This window comes from Natator depressus, chromosome 2 (genome assembly GCF_965152275.1).
Source record: "Natator depressus isolate rNatDep1 chromosome 2, rNatDep2.hap1, whole genome shotgun sequence".
Taxonomy (NCBI): Eukaryota; Metazoa; Chordata; order Testudines; family Cheloniidae; genus Natator; species Natator depressus.
The window spans coordinates 103,233,522-103,245,555 of NC_134235.1; positions in this window are offsets into that span (position 1 = coordinate 103,233,522).

Genomic DNA, 12,034 nt, shown 5'->3' on the forward strand with positions numbered 1-12,034 from the left:
GACTAACATATATTTTTAGTCCCACATCCACAGAGACTTAGGCGTTGCAGCACCTAACTTTTAGGGGCCTAGAAAATCACAGGAACAATACTGTGATCCACAAACCCTGAGGTTAAGTGCCTCGGATCCTATACAATGAATGAGGGACGGCTGCTACTCTGAAACTTGCCTTAGATTGTGATCCACAAAGCCAGCACTCTAGTGGGGGAGTTGCCTAAAATAGCCAATGGAAGATGCCAGGAGAGGCATACTAAGCCCTGCCCCTCTCACAGAGATAAGGCCTAAGACCAAGCTGCAGAGAGGTGCCTAGCTCTGCTTGAGATGCATAGGTGTTTGCAGGATCAGGGTCTTAAGCTGACAGGTGTACAAAAAGAGCCAGAGGAGATGGATTGCCGAGACACCTTTCTGCTTCCCCCTCAGTACCCTAGATATATCTTGTTTAAAATTAGTGCTATTTTTGTCTTAATCTAAACAACTGAGACTAGGGGCAAAATTTTCTAAAGCACCTCAGTGACTTTTTTCAGAGTAGCAGCCGTGTTAGTCTGTATTCACAAAAAAGAAAAGGAGTACTTGTGGCACCTTAGAGACTAACAAATTTATTTGAGCATGAGCTTTCGTGAGCTACAGCTCACTTCATTGGATGCTCAAATAAATTTGTTAGTCTCTAAGGTGCCACAAGTACTCCTTTTCTCAGTGACTTAGGAGCCTAAATTTTCCCCAGAACTACATTACTCCAACTCTTTCTATTCCATTAAATAGCCTATAGCAAGAGATATATTTATGTTTGCTCTTTCCACTATAGCGGTTGCCCATGCTGCCTGATTCTGCTTGCTTCTTAGAACAGACAAATGAACATTGTTCCCCATCTTTGCTCTTCCCCGCCTGCTGAGATGAAAGCCCCTAAAGATGTGTATGCATATAAAGAATTTTACTCCCCAAAGGCTACAGGGCCCCAATAACATATGAAATATTCATTGGAAGTGGAGGAAGGAAGGGAGGAGTAAAACGTACCAACCAATATACTTGGGTTGTGGGGGTCAAGCAGAGGCTCTCCCACTCTACCTACCATATTGCTCTACCATGAATAAAAATGCAAGAACATTATCTTTGCTGAGCTAATGGGGCTCTACTTAGAGGTCGTTAAGAAGTGTGGAATGGGAAAAACAGAATTTCACCTTGGAAAGGACCAGCTAAATTGATACCATAGCCAGGGCTGCTTCCTTGTACCACAGCTGTACTAATTTTGATGAAATAAATAGGCCTAGAGTCAAAGTTATCAACATGACCCTGAGGTGCCACAAGTAGTCCTGTTCTTTTAACATGACCCTGTCACTGTACAACACTAAACAATTAAACATGGTTCATGTGTTTGAATACAGAGGCTTCGGACTGCTTAGTTCCCTGGCAACAACTTCCATTAAAATCTGTTTATAACCTTTTATTAAAGATACAGAAAAAGAAGGAAAAACAGTAAAAGCATTTAAAAAGCAAAGCATTAAGTAAATCTTTCACTTTAATAATATCCCTTATTCATTTTCCCTTTATGTGTAGAGAATATATATGGGGAAAACTCCTTGTCTGACTGTCTTTTAGATGTTATTAAAGATGGTAACAAACTGTCATTTCTGGGGAAAAGACAGTTAGCTGAGATGGATTGGAGCTGTTGTTGATGTTGTTAATGTTCCATCTTGCTTCCTTTATGACAAAACAAGACAAGTGCACAAAAAGAGAGAGAAAAAACAGCCAAGATGGAAAATGCAGCTTCTGTCTCTTGTGCTGACTTTTACTTGCAACCTTGCCTCTGGAAAAACACAGGCATGGCTCACAGTCTTATCAACCACTCTGAGACCTGGCAAACTAGTATCAAACTCAGGCTGTTTAGGGCATTGCTTTTAGCTCCTTTTCTAGTCATGGGCTCACAGCAGTGTTGCAGGAAAGTACATACTGTTGGCCAGCTAAGCCAGGTTCTCATTAAACAGAAGTGAAAAGGAGAAAGATATCAAAGTGGGGGGAGGAAGGGGGGAATGGTGGGGAAGGAAAAGGACGCACACACAAGGAGGTGATAGCAGGAACCCAGTGTCACATTCCAGGTTGTTCACGATTTAGCTGAAGCTGGTGGAGATGGTGATGTCATCAGTTCCCTCTCCCTGGATGGTCTAGTCAGGACATCTCTCAGGATCAGGATGATGAAGGTCCAATGATGTAACAGTGGATCCTGGTGTCGCAGGAGATCGTCAGGGTGGTAAAGTCCACTTCTTCCAATTCAGCCACCATTCAACCTGGTGTACCGATCCCCCAAAGTCTTTATTTCATTTATTTACTTATATTTAGGGATCCCAAAAAGGGGATGATGGGCAGAATAGCCCATCCCCTCTATATTTTGTTCACTAGTTAGGCCTAATTTCCAATACACCAATTCTGGTCCATTAATGTCTGATTCCATTCTCCTCTTGTTTACCAGTCATGATCTTCATACAGTCCTTGGATGGCATCAGCAAGCTTTTTTGTTTGGACTAATCCAGCTCTTTCTGATTTGAACTTTTGCTGACTTCTATAAACAATTGTATGTAACAGGCTGAGTTAGACTTTTGTTACCTTCGCAACTTAGAGCACAGGCCTCTATACAACATTTCCTCTCCTATGAACTAAATCAACTTGATCCCATATGTTGGTTCATAAGATACAACTGTAAAACAAAAATCTTATTTTCTGTTCAGTATATAAGAAAAAGTATTTAGTTATATTTTAGGTCTGCAAATTCTGTATCCCAAAATTGCTGTCTCACAGGAACAAAACAACAAAAAACACATCAACATAAAAAATAAAACAGAAAACACATTTGCACAAACAAAACAATCACAATCACAACAAAAAATTTGGTGCTGCAACAGCCCTTTCAGAGCATTTCAGAGCAGACACTCAATTTATAGTTGATATAGCAGCAGTCCTGAATTAAGACAGCATTTTGTTAATGAGGGGTAACACAGGATACTCTTTTAGTAAAAGTCTGTTTTAGCAACTTAACCTTCAAAAATTTAAAAGACTTAATTTTTACTGCTTCTGCTTTCTTTAAAATTCCTTTACATTAATCTAACAAAATTATTCTCATTACAAAAACTACAATTCTCAAAATAAACAAAAGAAAAACAGAAGCAAAACATAGCATATCTTAAAAGGTTTAAAAATTCATAAGTATAAAATGAATTGTTAAATGGTCTTTTTTTTTTTAAATAAGAACATTAACAGTTTGTTTTGCATGCTTAACCTAAACAAGATCAACATGTTCAAGGATTTTAAAACAAACTTTTGTTTCTCAAATCAACTGTAACCTCTCTAGCATTGTCTTAAAAATAACGTTTGTGTTGACTGGATTTAACGTGATATAGGATTACACAGTCAATCTGAAGCATAACCATATTCAAGTACTGAAAGCCATGTGGTGAGGAGAAATATGGAGTGATATTGCATAAAGCTCTCTCTCATAGGCCCTTATGCTGTTAAAGGGAAAGGACTGAAAGACAAAGGAGGAGTGTGTGTGTGGGATAAGACAAGAGACCCTTATGCTTTCTGTCTCCTTAGGTTCGGCCTCCCTGTCCAGAGTCTGTCATCTGGTAGGATTCCTTCTCCTGCAAAGAGGACCCCTTCCACCCTAAATAATGAGTCAATCAGTAAAGGTAAAATCAAATAAAGTATATTGAAGGGTTTATAACAAAGAGTGGGACAAATAAGAAGGGGAATAAACAGCAAAATTGTGCAATACAGTGATTACCCCCAAACTCAACCCTACAAAACAGGTATAAAAACCTTCTTCACAGATCAAAGCAACAGCATGTGCTTGGGACCTCAATCCTCTGGCTAATGGCAAACCTTTGGAGAGGAGCTCCAAGGCGTCCCTTGATGTTCCTTCGGGACCACGGGAAGCAGGAGAACAGCGATGGATGATGACAAAGGTAAGTGTTGTTTCTTCTTCTCTCTTCTATTTACAGGTGAGGAAGCTGTTGGAGCAAAATCCCTAGCCCTTCTATCACTAGGATGGATAGATGTCTGCAGGTAAGACCCATGAACCGTGACTGTCCCTGGCTGCCACTCAGATGGACAGCCCTGAGGCCATGTTCGGGGCAGCTTTTTATACACTTGCACGGGAAACCCCTTAGAAAAGGTGGGAAACCCCTTCTGGGAAACCCCTTAGGAAAAACCGGTTCTGACTGGAAGTTATTTACAACTCCAGGAGAAATCAAAAGAGCAGGAAACTTAACCTATAGTTCATGTGAGCGCAAAACTCCATTTTAGGACCAACATGGATTCCTGTAGTCACAAAACATATAAGAAAATAAACCCAACCTAACAATGCCCAGATCCACAATAGGATTTAGGGCTTGTCTACACTTCTCTGAAGTTCAGACTATGGAGGTGTGAATAGCTGTGTGCACCACAGCTGTGCTGTAACATCCCTGTGTGGATGCTGTGGGTGTGAACTAAAAGATTCCAAGTTCGTGATAATGTAGTCCTCTTCCTCTGGACTACATTAATGCAAACTAGGAACCTTTTAAGTTGAACCCACAGTTCCCACATGGAGGATATACAATGCAGCACTGGGTGCGCACTGCTATTCACATGCCCATAATCTGAACTGTGGGGCACTGTAGACATAACCTTAGGGACTTAACTCCCTACTTTAGGCACCTAAGTCAAAAAAACCCTGCTCAGCTAACCCTGTAGGCATCAAACCCTGCAAGCTTCTAAATTTTTGCCCCTGGGCATGTGCACAATGCCTCACACTAGGCATCCAGATACTTATCTCATGCCTAAACCCCAGCAATCTCTCCTGTTGAAGATATTTCACTTTAGTAAATAAAGAATCATTGATACAGGAGGACAGGATCCTAGGTCTCCTACCTCCTAGATGAGTGTGGTAACCAGCAGGCTATAGAGGCATTCTCATTTGCATTCTATATCTGGCCTAAAGACTATTTAATCCAAATTTAAACAGCTTCAACAGGAGAGACTGCACGAGAGCCACACCAGAATATCCCATAGCCAAGGGCACGCTCCTTAGAGGTGAGAGACCCCTGTTCAAATCGTTTCTCCCCATCCGGCAGAAGGAGTAAATTAAACCTCTCTCCCACATCCAAGACAACTGCTCTAGCCACTGGACTAAATGTTATAAGTACACTGGTGGCACCTCCTCCTCCTCTGGTGTTTCTTGCAAAAAACAGCTTAGATGCCTAATTCCAGGAGAGGGCTCATGGCTGTGGATCCCAAACAGAGATAGATACCTTCTTCTGGTCTGGATTTAGGCACTTTAATCCCAGAGAGGGGTGGGGCTTATGACACCCTGTCACTGGCATCCACTGTTGGCTATTTTAGGTGGGCAGCTGCCTATAGCATGCTGGCTTTTGTGTATCCCTTCTTAGGATCCTCTCTCTCCATTCATTGTATATGAAACCTGGGAGCCTGGGCTTTTCGGATTCGTTTTTTTCAGGTGCCTAAAAATTAGACACTGCAATGCTCAGCACCCACAACACCTAAGCCCCTTTGTGGATCTGGGCCTTAGTTCATCCTCCATTCATTAAGGTGAGATGAAAACAAAGCATTACCATTTAAATGAAGATGTTGGTATATACCAACTTTTGTCTGCCATATGATCTTCTCCATCATTGGTGGAGTTCATCATCATAATCGTTATCATGGCAAATCTCAAAGGAACGTGGCCTCCTTGCAAACTGAACAATCCCAGATCCATCTCTGGCAAGGGACTTAAGGTGCTCTGGTTATATATTCAGTTTATGTCCATCACTGGCAATCTTATTGTGCCACTGAAACTTTTGATGCCCATGTGATTGCCAGCTGTGTAGCAGCATTCTATGAGGAATTAATTGGGTCTTCCATTCTAATATTATGTCCATACCAAGAAAGCTGCTGAAATTGAATCAGTGCCGATGGAGGCAGTTGCTGGGTTTGGCTTTGAATATTTTTATTTCTGATGGTGTCTGGAGCAGCTGATGAAGACAATGAGAATTGAAAACTTCAATCTGAATATCTACAGCCTTCCTTAGCACCCACATTTCACTGCTGTACAGCAGAGTTCATATAACCATGGTTCTATAGATTTGCAGCTTTGTAGCAATCTTGATGTCACAGTGTCCCCACAGTGGCTACTGAAGTGCCCAAAACATGGCAGCAGCTGCTGCTATACTATTGTCCACATCTTTTGAGTATCCACCAACCCTATCTATGATGCTGCCCAAATATTTAAAAGTTGCCACCTGCTCAGTGTCCCAACCGGACAGGTTAATTCTGAGCTGTTTGTAATCTGGAGCTGTAGCCTGCTTAATGGTAACGGCGGTGGTCAGATGTTGACTGCGTGTGTGTTCATGCAGTGTGCTGTCCCAGCTCTGCACAGATAGCGGAGATTACAGACCTCAATTAAACTGCCCAGTAAATCCACAGACTCAGTTTTCAGCAAAGGCGCCCAGCCAGGTTTATTGTCGATGAAGCACAGTAATAGCACCTGGCAGACTCTACGAGGATACTAAGGCATATATGCCCATGACAATGGAAGCAGCTCAGTCAGCGGTGGCACTTTCAACTGCCCCCTCGGCTGGACAAAGATAATCCCTCTAAGATATATCTTTATATCCCGATACAAACAAGTTAGTACTTCCCCTTTGGCGTAGTTAGTTACTGCCCCCTGACATCACTAGTTATCAACCTTTATCTCGTACACATTGGTTGGATTAAAAGATTTTTATTATGTACTGTTATCCTGACCTTATCTTTTAGGAGGGGTCAGTGTGTTCCTGTTATCCTTGGGAAATGTTTTTGTACTATCCTTGATATCGGGATGTTCTGGTATCACTTGATATTGAGATGTGTTTGTGTGAGCACTCTGTGACTAGCACTTCTTAGGAATGTGTATTTCTGCATTGGTTTCAGAGTAACAGCCGTGTTAGTCTGTATTCGTAAAAAGAAAAAAGAAAAGGAGTACTTGTGGCACCTTAGAGACTAACCAGTTTATTTGAACATGAGCTTTCGTGAGCTACAGCTCACTTCATCGGATGCATAGCAACACATGACGAAAGCTCATGCTCAAATAAACTGGTTAGTCTCTAAGGTGCCACAAGTACTCCTTTTCTTTTTTCTTTTTATTTCTGCATTATCAGCCCTGTTCTTGCCAAATTTTGTGAGCAGGGCCTGCCTCTTGCTCATAACCTGACTTTGCTTTATATCAGCAAAGTTTTGACCACTACTTTAGTTCAGGCCTCATACCAGGCCTCTGATACAAGGGCTTATGTCTCAGGCTCTCTTCCTATTACATTTCCCACACTTTTTGTCTTTTTATGGGGAAGATATTTACCCATTGGCCCAGAAAAGCATAACGCATAGACTGAAGATGACCCAGTGGGCTAAACACTGTTATGTGGTTACCTTACTTTGCCATTCACACATTCATGCCCCACACATTCATCTGTCACTTAGTTTGCACATTTCCTCGCATGACCAATAGACAGATTTCATTTTCTAATTGTTTTTAGTCCCTTAGGTGGACCTGGGAATGTTAGGCCCGGGACTTTGATTATACATAATTTTGTGCCTTGGGGGCACTCTCAGATAATTAATATATATGAATAATATGGATATTTGTATGTATTTGTGGTGTATATGGGCATATATGTATAGCATGTATGTGTACATATAACGCCACCTTATATTTAAGCATAACAATTCTTTTCCCATTTGGTATTGTGATTTGGCCCTTGTGGTACTGCAGACAGCAACACACTCCTAGTAGGGCATTTACAATTACCACATGTATTTTTATTGGTAGAAGGCTAAGTGTTTTGAAATACTGGGATAGGCAATATTACAGTGATCCACAGTGCTATGTATATGAGAAGTAAAACAGAAATTTGGAGTAGTGACACTACAAATGAGGCCTTTATATATAAATGTCTTGTAATTAGTTACTACCCAGTACTGTCCATTCATGTTATAGGTTACCATTACTGCTGGTTGTCACTCTCTGATAAGCTTTACTAGGCAGGAAAAAATGTGGATAACAATTATAGCTTTGGTTAAGGTCTGACTGATGTTATAATGACAAACATCTGACAATCTAGGGCTAACTTTGTACTCCCATTTAAACTGCTTGTTTTTACTCTTAAATATAGGAGTATTGTTAGCAAGCATTGCCATAAAAACACATCAGAGGAGATCAACATTTTCTTGAAGCAGTGATGTGTAAAGGCATAAACTATTTTCTCACAGACACTGTGAGATACTTTCACTCCACCAACTCCTTGTTACTGTAGTACCCCTCGTCCCTCAGATAGCTGCAGAACAATGAACTGATTGCCCCCCTCAATTAGGATTTGCCATGCAGCGTATTTCAGGGCAGTATGGCCTGGTTCTCCGGCTCCCGACCAAGGACTCACCCCTGTAGGACCTGAATAGATACACCCTCCCAGTTTGAGAGTGAACCACTGATAACCACTTTTTGAATACAGTCTTTCAACCAGTTATGCACCTACTTTAATTTCACCTGCACCACATTTCCCAAGTTTGCTTATGATAAGGTCATGTAGGACTGTGTCATAAGCCTTACTAAAATCTAGATATATCACATCTACTGCTTTTCCCCCATGCAGTAAGCCAGTACTCCTGTGAAAGAAAGAAATTAGGTTGGTTTGGTATGATTTGTTCTTGACAAATCCATGCTGGTTATTCCTTCTAACCCTATTATCCTCCAGGTGCTTACAAACAGATTGTTTAATAATTTGTTCCAGTATTTTTCAGGTATCAAAGTTAAGATGATTCATCTTTAATCCCTAGTGTCTTCTTTGTTCCCCCTTTTAAAGAAAGGTGCTATGTACCCTTCTCCAATCTTCTGGGACCTCACTTGTCGTCCAGGAGTTCTCAAAGATAATTGCTAATGGTTCTGAGATTGCTTGAGCTAGTTCCTTAAGGTCCCTAGAATGTCATCAGGCCCAGCTGAAGTGAATACATCTAAATTATCTAAATATTCTTTAAACTGTTCTTTCCCTGTTTTGGCTTTCAAACCTTCCTCTTTGTTGTTAATATTAACTGTGTTGAGTATCTGGTCACCATTAACCTTTTTTTGTGAAAACTGAAGCAAAATAGCCATTAAACCCCACAGTTTTCTCACTGTCGTTAATTGCTCTCCTTCCCTTGCTAAGTAGAGGACCTACACTTTCCTTTTTCTTTCCCTTGCTGCTAATATATTTAGAGAACCTCTTCTTCTTGAGAGTTGTTAGGAGACAATGCCAGGACCCTTGGCTCTGAGGATGCTGCCTTATCTCCTGCTGATCCTATCAGACTGGTTTGGATCAAAAGGGTAAAAGTCTGGGAACTCACAAGAACAAAACAACTCTGGAGGGATTAAAAGGAACCTGTCTCTGAAGAGATGGGGATAATTATTTGGGGAACCAAAATTGAGACAGACACTCTATGGGGTGTTTGAAAAACTTAGGCCTGTCTAATTTACCATCAAGGGATGATAAACCTTTAGATAAGATAAACGTGTGTAGTCTGTTTGCTGTTTTAAAATACTTTTTTGCTAAATGCTTTGCTCCTACTATTATTGTATTTTGGTTTTTAAAAGTCTCTCTGTTTACTGTATACCCCAGGTCACAGGCTCCTGAAGGGAAGAATACAGGTACTTGAACTAAGTCAGACCTGTTGCATAAGGATGGTTGATCCACAGGATACCATAGATCAGGGCCTGGCCTAAGAGTGGGAGAATTGCAGAATTCCACTCCAGAAGAGTTTCAGAGTAATAGCCGTGTTAGTCTGTATTTGCAAAAAGAAAAGGAGTACTTGTGGCACCTTAGAGACTAACCAATTTATTTGAGCATGAGCTTTCGTGAGCTACAGCTCATTCCAGAAGAGGTAAATGCAGGAGGCCTGACCCCAAGGGGGAGCACTCAGAGGGACCAGAAACGAGACAGATGCAGCTAGCTCTGTAACTGTGATGGTGGCTGCTCCTGAAATCTAATTAATCACCTAGGCTTAGAAGAAGAAATAACTGTATACTGTCTAAAGAAAAGTAGTACTTGTGGCACCTTAGAGACTAACAAATTTATTTGAGCATAAGCTTTCGTGAGCTACAGCTCACTCCATCGGATGCATGCAGTGGAAAATACAGTAGGGGGATTTTATATACACAGAGAACATGAAACAATGGGTGTTACCATACACACTGTAACGAGAGTGATCAGGTAAGGTGAGCTATTACCAGCAGGAGAGAAAAAAAACCAAACCTTTTGTAGTGACAATCAGGATGGCCCATTTCCAACAGTTGACAAGAAGGTGTGAGTAACAATAGGGGGAAAAAATAAGCATGGGGAAATAGTTTTACTTTGTGTAATGACACATCCACTCCCAGTCTTATGTCAAGAATTATAACATTCAAAAACCAGTCGGAGAACACTTCAATCTCTCTGGTCACTCGATTACAGACCTAAAAGTGGCAATATTACAACAAAAAAACTTCAAAAATAGACTCCAACAAGAGACTGCTGAATTGGAATTAATTAGACACGCTTAAATTAGGCTTGAATAAAGACTGGGAGTGGATGTGTCATTACACGAAGTAAAACTATTTCCCCATGCTTATTTTTTCCCCCTATTGTTACTCACACCTTCTTGTCAACTGTTGGAAATGGGCCATCCTGATTGTCACTACAAAAGGTTTGTTTTTTTTTCTCTCCTGCTGGTAATAACTAATCTTCCCTGATCACTCTTGTTATAGTGGGTATGGCAACACCCATTTTTTCATGTTCTCTGTTATATGTGTGTGTGTATATATCTATATATCTTTCTACTGTATTTTCCACTGCATGCATCTGATGAAGTGGGTTTTAGCCCATGAAAGCTTATGCTCAAATAAATTTGTTAGTCTCTAAGGTGCCACAAGTACTCCTTTTCTTTTTGCGGATACAGACTAACACAGCTGCTACTCTGAAACCTGTATACTGTCTGTTATCAATTCTTGAGTTTATAATGGCTTCTACTCTACTTCCTCTCTATTAATTTGGGCTTCCTGTTCAGGAGCATGGGAGTTGGTTGAATGGGAAACTTCTCTTTTGTAATGCAAAAAAAGTTATGTATTGGCAGGCCTTCTGTCAAATTTCCCAAGTGCTCCCATTTTGCTGCCTTTGTTTAGATGAGCTGATTGCCACGCTTACTAAAAGTATAAGGTTAGACAGGTTCTGTAACTGTTCCTCCTCCCTTCTGAGGCACCTGCAAAATGCTGAGTAGGCATGCAAACGCAATTCCTGCTCAGCAGTTCTTCTTACACCACTGAAACTGAGGCCTTGTCTACACTGCCACTTTACAGCGCTGAAACTTTCTCGCTCAGGGGTGTGAAAAAACACCCCCAAGTGCTGCAAATTTCAGCGCTGTAAAGTGGCAGTGTAGACAGTGCATCAGCAGTGTAGACAGTGCACCAGCACTGGGAGCTGGGCTCCCAGTACTGGTAGCTACTCCCCTCGTGGAGATGGTTTTTTTACAGCGCTGGGAGAGCTGTCTCCCAGCAGTGGCGCCACGACTACACAGCCATGTTAAAGCGCTACCGTGGCAGCGCTTTAATGTTGCTAGTGAAGACATATCCTTCACTTCGGGGAGGGGGCTCAGGGCTGGGACAGGGTATTGGTGCATGGGGTTGGGGCGTGAACTTACCTCCGGCGGCTCCCGGTCAGCGGTGTCGCCAGGGTGCAGAGGCAGGCTTCCCGCCTGTCCTGGCACCACGGACCACGCTGCACCCCAGAAGCGCCCAGCAGCAGGTCCGGCTCCTCGGTGGAAACAAGCAAGCGACTCTGCGTGGCTTTCACCCGCATGCCCCGCCCCCCAACTCCCACGGGCCGGGCTGGGTCCTGTATTCTTACGCTGCTGCCCACCTTTGCAGGGGGTTAGTGGCCGTCTACTAGGCTGTCTGTACATTATGTAACAGGGAGGGTCCTTAATTTTGTGTGTTTCTTTCAGTGTTACAAGGGAGGGTGGGTATGGAAAAGTT